This window comes from Petaurus breviceps, unplaced genomic scaffold (genome assembly GCF_028583685.1).
Source record: "Petaurus breviceps papuanus isolate PSGF00001 unplaced genomic scaffold, PetGlider_PUasm1.0 90763, whole genome shotgun sequence".
NCBI lineage: Eukaryota > Metazoa > Chordata > Mammalia > Diprotodontia > Petauridae > Petaurus > Petaurus breviceps.
In genome coordinates this window covers 3,750,387-3,759,226 of record NW_027187340.1, presented here as the reverse complement: position 1 = coordinate 3,759,226, position 8,840 = coordinate 3,750,387, and positions in this window count along the sequence as shown.

Sequence of the window (8,840 nt, the reverse complement as noted above, 5' to 3'; positions counted from 1 at the left end):
CTTCCTTCCTTCATTCCTGCCTGCCTGCCTTCCTTCTTTCCTCCCTCCCTCCCTCTCTCCTTCCTTCCATCCCTCCCTCTCTCCTTCCTTTCTTGCTTCCTTCCTTCATTCCTGCCTGCCTTCCTTCCTTCTTTCCTCCCTCCCTCTCTTTCTTTCTTTTGTGGAGAATTCTCAGTTGTTTTTCTCTTCTTCCACATTCTAGCCACAAGCCTAACCCACCTCCTTCTCTGATCATATACTTCTCAATGATATCTTTGCTATTTCTTGTAGGTAAATCATTTTTGGGAATAGGCCACAGTCTTTCTACACCTACTATGTGGCTCTTTATTGCTCTTTGGGTCACTTGAACACCTTGATTCTTAAAGATGGTGGTAGTCTAATATTCATAACCATTGTTAAGAGAACATATGTTAGAAAGATGTGTCTTTGTGCTAGGGAGCAGTCTGGGGGTCATTAAAAGCATTATAAAATTTCCCAGATACAGTTCAGTCCATTGTTTTCCTCCAATTCCATTCTAGAGTCAGCTCATTGTTCATTTGCTGTTCCTGTCCCAGAGAGATATACTGATATTCTAACTTGATGGATGGCCTTTAAACTGCATGTTATGGTCTGGACAACAGACCATTTTCATCCATTTGTTTTTTTTTTTCTTCATATACATTGCTAGACCAATTGGCTCTCATTGGGGAGTTTCTATATTATTTTATGGCTTAATAAAATTATACACTATCACCTATAAAGGCAGCTAGGTGGTATAGTAGACAACTAGGAAGTACAGTAAATAGAATGCTGGGCCTAAAGCCAGGAAGACCAGAGTTCAAATCCATCTTCAGACATTTACTAACTCTGATCCTGGACAAGTCACTTAACCTCTGTCTACCTGAATTTCTTCAGCTATAAAATAGCTATAATAATAGCAAATATTTCCCAGGATTGTTGTAAAATAAGATAAGTTATGCAAATGCTTAGCACACAGTGTCTGACATATAGTATGTACTTAATAAATGCTTATTCCCTTCCTCGTATAAATGGAGGACCTTGTCAACTACAGGGAATCTTCCTTTCATTTTTACCTTGTACACAATTTCCTTTTTTGAGTGGCAAGCAACTTTGATGAGAACACATTTTGCTATTTTATGCCTCACTCAGTGTTGTTTAGCCTGAGATCATAGAATCATAGCTTTAGAACTGGAAGGTCATTGAGTTCGACCCCTTACTTTTTTAGATGTGGAATCTGAGACAAAGAGAGGTTGAATGACTTCCCCAGTGTCAAAAAGGTAGTAGGCATCAGAAGCAGGATTTGAACTGGAGTCTTTTTGCCTCCAAGTCCAGCACTCTACCCTCTTTGCCATCTAGAGGAATACTGAACAGATATGCTTGTGTTTGCCTTTATCAAGGAATACTGTGCAATTTAACACATGCATAGTAGAGGTTCCTTGTTGGAGAATAGTTCCCAAATTGCATTTTTTTTTTGCTTTTTGGAGGACAGTTGGGGTTAAGTGACTTGCCCAAGGTCACATGGCTAGTTTTTGTGTTAAGTGTCTGAGGCCGGCTTTGAACTCAGGTCCTCCTGACTCCAGCGCCGGTGCTCTATTCACTGTGCCACCTAGCTGCCCCCCAAATTGCATTTTGCTCTACTAAGACACATTTTGAAAATGTAATCATCAATGTGAAAGCTTGTGCTCTGTTCCCTTCACTCGATTGTGTTATGGAGAATCATTTGCAAATGTCTGGCATCTGTCAATAAAAATCTGTGATAAAGAGAAACTGAGGCACAAAGGTCTGAGCTTAATCAACTTATTAGTAAGTCTAGTAGTTGTCAATAAAAGGAAATCAAAGTCTTCTCAGTAGTCAAGGATGCATTTGACTATTAGAGCAGTTAGTTATATGAGGTCCAAACTAAATAAAGACTGCGATTGGTCTACAGCAGAGGTGGAGGATGGGCTTGCATTTTGCTTATTGAAACTGACTATCAAGAGAGGATCTTCAAAATCTATGGCAATGGGGAAAACACAGAGTTAGTATCCTCTGGAAACTCCTATGTCAAGCATCACAAAACACCTGGTGCTAGGTAAAAACATCTTTTGAGGGATGGCTAGGTGGTGCAGTGAATAGAGCACCGGCCCTGGAGTTAGGAGGACCTGACTTCAAATGCAGCTTAAGACACTTGACACACTTACTAGCCATGTGACTTTGGGTAAGTCACTTAACCCCAGTTGCCCTCCCAAAAGCAAAATAAATAAATAAATAAATATAAACATCTTATGATTAGGTTGACTCACCTTCCTTATCTCTTTCTTACCTTCTGGGATATTCAATGCACATTGTATCCCAAAATACTGAAGAACATAGACTCTTATAAACTATAACACTGAGGCCTATTCAATTAAGTGCAAATCTGATTCATAAGTATTGATAAATATTTATTAAATTTAATTAAATATAATTTCAATCAATAATTCATAAATGATACCAAACAAAGTTAGGTATCAATTTTCGGTTCCACTTTAAATATAGGAATGGGGAACGACTATGGCAGCCCAGTTGGATACTTTTGGACAGCTCCAATAGTTGAGAAGTTTAAACTGAAGAATTTCTGGGTTATGCCACATGAGGATTTGTCAAAGGAACAGGAAAGGTTTTCCTCAGAAAGTAGGAGGCTTAGGGGGATGTGGTTGTTGACTTTGTATCTGTGAATGGTTCTCATGAAGAAGAGGGATTGTGCTTGTTCTCCTTAGCCTCAGAGGACAGAACTAGGAACAATGAGCAGAAATTACAAAGAGGCAGATGCAAACTTAGATGGAAGGAAAAGCTTCCTAACAATTAGAGGTGTCCAAAAATGGAGTGGGCTGCCTTGGTGGGACCTGGGTCTTGCCTTGTTACCAAGCAAAGACTGGATGGCCACTTGTCTGGCATATTGTAGAGGCACAAGTTGGATAGATGGCCTCAGAAGGCCCTTTCAACTCAAAGATTGTGGGAAACTTTTTCCTTACATTGAACCTAGATCTTCTTTTCTGAAATATTTGCATTATTGCTCCTACTTCTATTTCAGGGTCAATCAGAATGACTCCACTACCACATTAGTCCCTCAAATGCTGGACATTGTTATAGTGCAAGAATATCAGTCTTGTGTCTTCTTCCTTCAGGTTCAACAAAGCCCCACTCCTTCAATGATCCACATATGGCATGCATTCCAGTCCCATTATCACCCTGGTCACTTTCCTCTGGACAGATTCCTTTTTATCAATGTGATTCTTAAAATATGGCCCCATAAACTGATGAAATATTCCAGATGTGGCAAAATATAGTTGGATTATATAGATTATATAGATCATGTCCCTTGTTTGGAACACTATGCCTAAGATGGTTTTACGGTTTTGGGGCCGGGAGAGCTACCATAACATACTGTTGACTCATGTTGATCTTGGTGTCCCCACAATACCTCAGTATGTTTTTTATTTACATGAACCACTTGATGCAACTTCTTCATCTTGTACTTATTGATTGGAGTTGGATTACAAACAAAACAACCACCACTCATGTAGGACTTTATATTAATCCTTATGAAATTTCATCTTCAATTATTCAGTCAATAAACATTTTAAAATGCCTCCTATGTGCCAAGCACTGCAGGTGCTTGGTTCTACAAAATGAGGCAAAAGGCAGCCTCTGTCCTTAAGGAGCTTATAATCTAATGGGGGAACCAACATGGAAACAAATATATAGCAAGTAAGCTATATACAGGATAAATTGTTGTTGTTTTGTTTTTCATTTCTAAAGGGGTGAAGTCGTGACTTGTGAATGAATTGGATGTAAGTGAGGTAGAGTTGTACAAAGTCATTGACCTCTCTCTTCTAGTCATCAAAGTTCAGATGCAAAAAAAAAGTCAAGACAACTGGTGATCACTGGGGATGCAGTGGATGACCTTGAAATGTTACCAAGCTCTAAGTACTCCACAGTGCCTGCTTTAGCCAACTTCATGGTTGTTGAAACAAATTGTTCTCATCCACTCATTATGATGGGGAGAGTGTCTTCACTTACTTGGGGTAGACAACCCCCTAACTCACTGATGGGTTTGAGGTCCATCAGTTACCCTCAACCTGGTTTAGTCCATTTGCCAAGATGGATTACCAGGTATGGCCACTGCACATACTATAACTTCTTCTTCTTTTTAATTTTTAAGCCATCAGGGTTAAGTAACTTGCTCAAGGTTACACGGCCAGTTATTTCTGGGTGTGGTGCTGAGTGTCTGAGCCTGGATTTGATCCAGGTCATCCCAACACTGGAGCCGGTGCTCTTACTTGCTGTGCTACCTGGCCGCCCCACATATTATAACTTCTTACAGCCATGATGAGAGTTGAGTGCCAGGTAGACATCAAACATGGATGAACATCCCTGAACAGGGCTTAGCAATTCCTCACACTAGAGATGCCAGGGCTTCTCATTGTGGTTTGTGCTTTATTCTCAAAGAGGACCATGACATCAGGAAGATGATGCCATGACTTGCAAGTGAATTGGTTTTAAGTGAGGGAGGGCTGTGCAAAGTCACCAGCCTCACTTTCTCCTCCAGAGCCATCTGGGTCTAGTGGCCAAATAAAGATCAGGACAACTGGGATGTAGTGGGAGACCTTGGCTTTTTAAAGCTAAGATCTTAACACCTCTCAGGATAAAAAGGAAATAATTAACAGAGGGAAGGCACTCGAGTTATGAGGGGTAGAGAAAGGCTTCCTATAAGATATGGGATTTTAGGTGGGACTTAAAGGAAGTCATATGTTATTATAAATGATGTATCACTTGAACTCATTGAGATCTTTGGGTTTCCTGACTCTATTATCTAACAAGTTAGTTATTCTCAGCTTTGTCACCTGCAAATTTGGTCAAGATAACATTTATGGAGGCGACCAGGTAGCACAGCGAGTAAGAGCACTGGCTCCAGTGTCGGGATGACCTGGAGATCAAATCCAGGGCTCAAATACTCAGCACCACACCCAGAAACACCTGGTTGTGTAACCTTGAGCAAGTTACTTAAACCCGATTGCTTAAAAAAAAAGATAACATTTATGTCTCTACCAATGCCACTGATGAAAGTGTTCAGCCCTGGATTGAAGATAGCTGCCCATGTTACTCTACTTAATACCTCCAAGTTTACATTGACTCATTCAACTATTTCTTTTTAGATCTGGTCCTTCAGTTCTTTACCCCATGCAACAGATGTTGGTGTATAAGCTATAGTTAGCTTCAAGTTGAACTCTTAAATAATATTTTTATTGCCTTTGGATGTAGCACACAGCCAACTCATTTATTTTCTATTCTCAGGAGGACCTGGAAGCCATGTTCCCACTTAGCTGCAACCTCCTTTGTCTCCTAGCTTCATTTATGTGTATAATATCAAGATTGACAAGATTAAATTGCCTAATAGTATGCCAACTTCTTGGTCACTGGAAAAACATCTTGCATCTACCTTACCAAAGTCCGTTATTAAGATTCATAGCCTGTCTGAAATCTGTGTAGCTCTTAGTGTTCTCTCTCGCTCTGCCGCCATCACCACAGAAGTGGAGACCACACAAGATTGAGGGCCATTTGCTATATTTTTTTTGTTTCATGAGAGGCCAGCTTCCTGGCAATGTGGCTCTACATACTTAGGCAAACCCTTGACCAGCAGGGAGAATTTATTATTGTGACCGCATTCAAGGCTTCTCTAGCATGGTAAGCTTTGACAGAGCTTACCTACCAGCATCACCATTGAGAAGACAGAGTTACTTTTAGGTCAGTCAGTCACTCAGTTAGCCAATGCGCCTTACTTTGGGCCAGACAACATGCTAAGACCCTAGGGATACAAAGAAAGTCATAGCATAATCATCAGAAACATCAGAAGAGGTGGGTTTTTGTGTTTTTAGGAAGGCTTTTTTTTTATTATGGACTTTTAATTCTCATGAATGATATAAGAGCTTTACATTTATATGCAAAAGAGGTGGAGATATAGGGTTATAGATGTAGCTAACTTAATATCATGATGCAATTCCAGTCTCAATAGGCAACAATTGGTGTTCTATTAAATCTGGATTTGTGTTTATGGCTTGTAAGTGGTCTCCAAACTCCTGTGTTTGGCATTTAAATACTATCACAATCTGGCTCCAAACTTTTCTTCACAGACTGATTTCCTATTATTCCTTCTCTCTCAATCCACATTCCAGGCAAAAGGACTTACTGGCTGTGCCCCATTTGGGACATTCCATCTCCTGCCTATGTCGTTGCTCAAGCTGTCACCTATGTGTGGAATGTTGTGCCTCATCTCCATTTCTTGGAATATTTTCCTCCATATAGACTCAGCTCAAGTGCCACCTCTTACACGAGGCTTCCCTGGGTCCCCCTAAACCATTAGAACTCCCCTTGAAATGAGCTTTGACTTTGTATTTCTTTCTGTGACTGCATGGTGTTTCTTACCAGAAGAATGTCAACTCCTTATATTTTCCTGAAGGACAGTGATCACCTCACTTTTGTCTCTGTATTTCTAACACTTAATGTAGTGCTTGACAATTAGCTGTTGTTGTTTAGCCTTCATTATCAAAGAGGACCAATGATGCTGTGGGGTGAAGTCTTGACTAGAGGGTGAAGTGGATTTAAGTGAGGCAGAGTTGGGCAGTCATCAACCTCACTCTCTCTTCCAGAGTCATCAAAGTCCAATGGCAGGACAAAAGTCAGGATGATTGGCAGTGGCCTGGGATGCAGTGGATAATTTTGGCATATTTGATGTCTGACCAAGCTCTAAGTGATCCACACACAACACCTGCTTTAGTGACCTTTATGGTGGTTGGAACAAATTGTTCTCATCTACCCATTCCACCAGGGGAAGTCTTCACATGCTTGGGGGTAGACACTAACTTCCATAAGAACCTGATGTGGACACAGAAGTAGAAGGACAGTGTGAAATCCAATGAAAGGACAGGTCTAGACCAGGGTAGACGTCATATCCAGAGGGAAGGAAAGCATTGGAGCACAAGGCAAAGAACATTTGATCTGAATCAGGAGATCAGAGTCAAGTCCCCACCTCTGGGTAGGCACTTAATAAAATACTCATACAATTGAATTGAATTAAAACAATTCTAAACAAATTCTCTAGTCTATATCCTATAGTTATTTTTTTTTCCCAGAAGGATAGATTGAGAGACTCTGTCAAACTTTTAGCTAAACTCCAGGTAAACTTTGTTTATACATAGACTGTTAAGTAATCCTGTCAAAAACTAACAAACAAAAGAAATAAGGTGAATCAAACATGACATGCTTGATAAAATCAAGGTGGTTTTTATTCTCCCTTTATGACGTTCTAGAATTTTGACAGAAAAGTCAAAGTTAAGTTCCTTGGCTTTAATTTTGAAGACCCCATCTTTTTCCTTTTTTTTTGAACCAGGGAAACATTTGCCCATTGCCAGTGGAATGGTAGTCCTTTTGCATCCCACAGTTTTTCAAAGATTGTTAATAGTGACAAGACTCTGCAATCATATTTGCCAATTATCTTTCAGAGTCCTGGGATACACTTTATTCCTGCCTGGGCCTGGTGACTTGAATTCATTGAGGACATTTAGGTCTTCTTTTACTATCATTTATCTTTATTTTCCCGTTCACTATTTTAATTTTATTCTTCCCAGTGTGAAAGTAATTCTTGGCTGAGAAAACAGAGCCAAAATAGCTTTGAGTATACTGTCCTGCTGCCTCTTTAGCAAAGGTCCCATCCACCCTAAACAGAAATCCTGTCCTTTCTTTGGTCTTCCTTTTGCACCTAAAGTATCTTAAAAAACAAAACAGAAGAATTTTGTTGTCCTTATTCCTTTTTTTTTCTTTTCCAGTTTTAGCTCATTCTAAGTACTAGTATTCTTAGGAGAAGCTGTCAGGTATAGTAAAGAGAAAGTTGGGAAAGACCTAGGTTCAAATTCCAACTCTGACAAAATGCTAGCTGTGTGACCTTGGGCAAGTATGTCTCTCATCCTTCCAAGTACTCTTGACTACTCTCTAAGAATATAAGTCTTGGAGAAGATGCCCCCTTGAATTGATAGAGTAAGGTCCATGAAAGAAATCGCAGGTCTAGTCCTTATTTCTATTCAATGAACATTTTAATAACAATTATATGTTTATAGTTAATACCAATGACTATTGATAATGATACCTAGATAGGATATTTAGTAATATATTCCTTAGCTACTCGCTTTACTGGTTTATACTTTAGTCAGATGTGAGTTAAATTCTGAGTGACATACTTTAGGAAGGATATTAATCATCTGGATTAAACTCAGAGTAAGGCAAACTGGATAGGGAAGGAAGGGAGGGAGTGAGAAAGGAAGGAAGAAAAGTAGGAAGGATAAAAAGAAGGGAAGGAGGAAGAAAGGAAGGGAGAGATAGAGGAATGGAGGAATGAAGGTAGGGAAAGAGGGAGGGAGGGAAGGAGGAAAGAAGGAAGGAAGGGAGGGAGGAAACAAGGAATTTTTTAAGCATTTGCTATTGCCAGACACTGTGCTAGGTGCTGGGAAGATAAATACAGGCAAAAAAGAAAGTCATCTGCTGCCCACAAGGAGCTTACATTCTAATGGAGAAAGACACACAAAAGGAAGCTGAAAAGCTCCTTCCCCTCCCCTCCCCTCCTTTCCCCTCTCCTCCCTTACCCTTCCCTCCCCTCCCCTCCCCTTTCTTCCCTCTCCTCTCCTCCTCTCTTTGTGTATGAGGGGATAATGAGAATACCCAGTACTGGGAAATGGTTTTGAAGTCCAGAAAGTCAGGAATAGGAACAGAGCTTGCAGGAGAATCATAATAGGCAAGCCTGGCCACTTTCATAAAATGGTGGCTCTAAG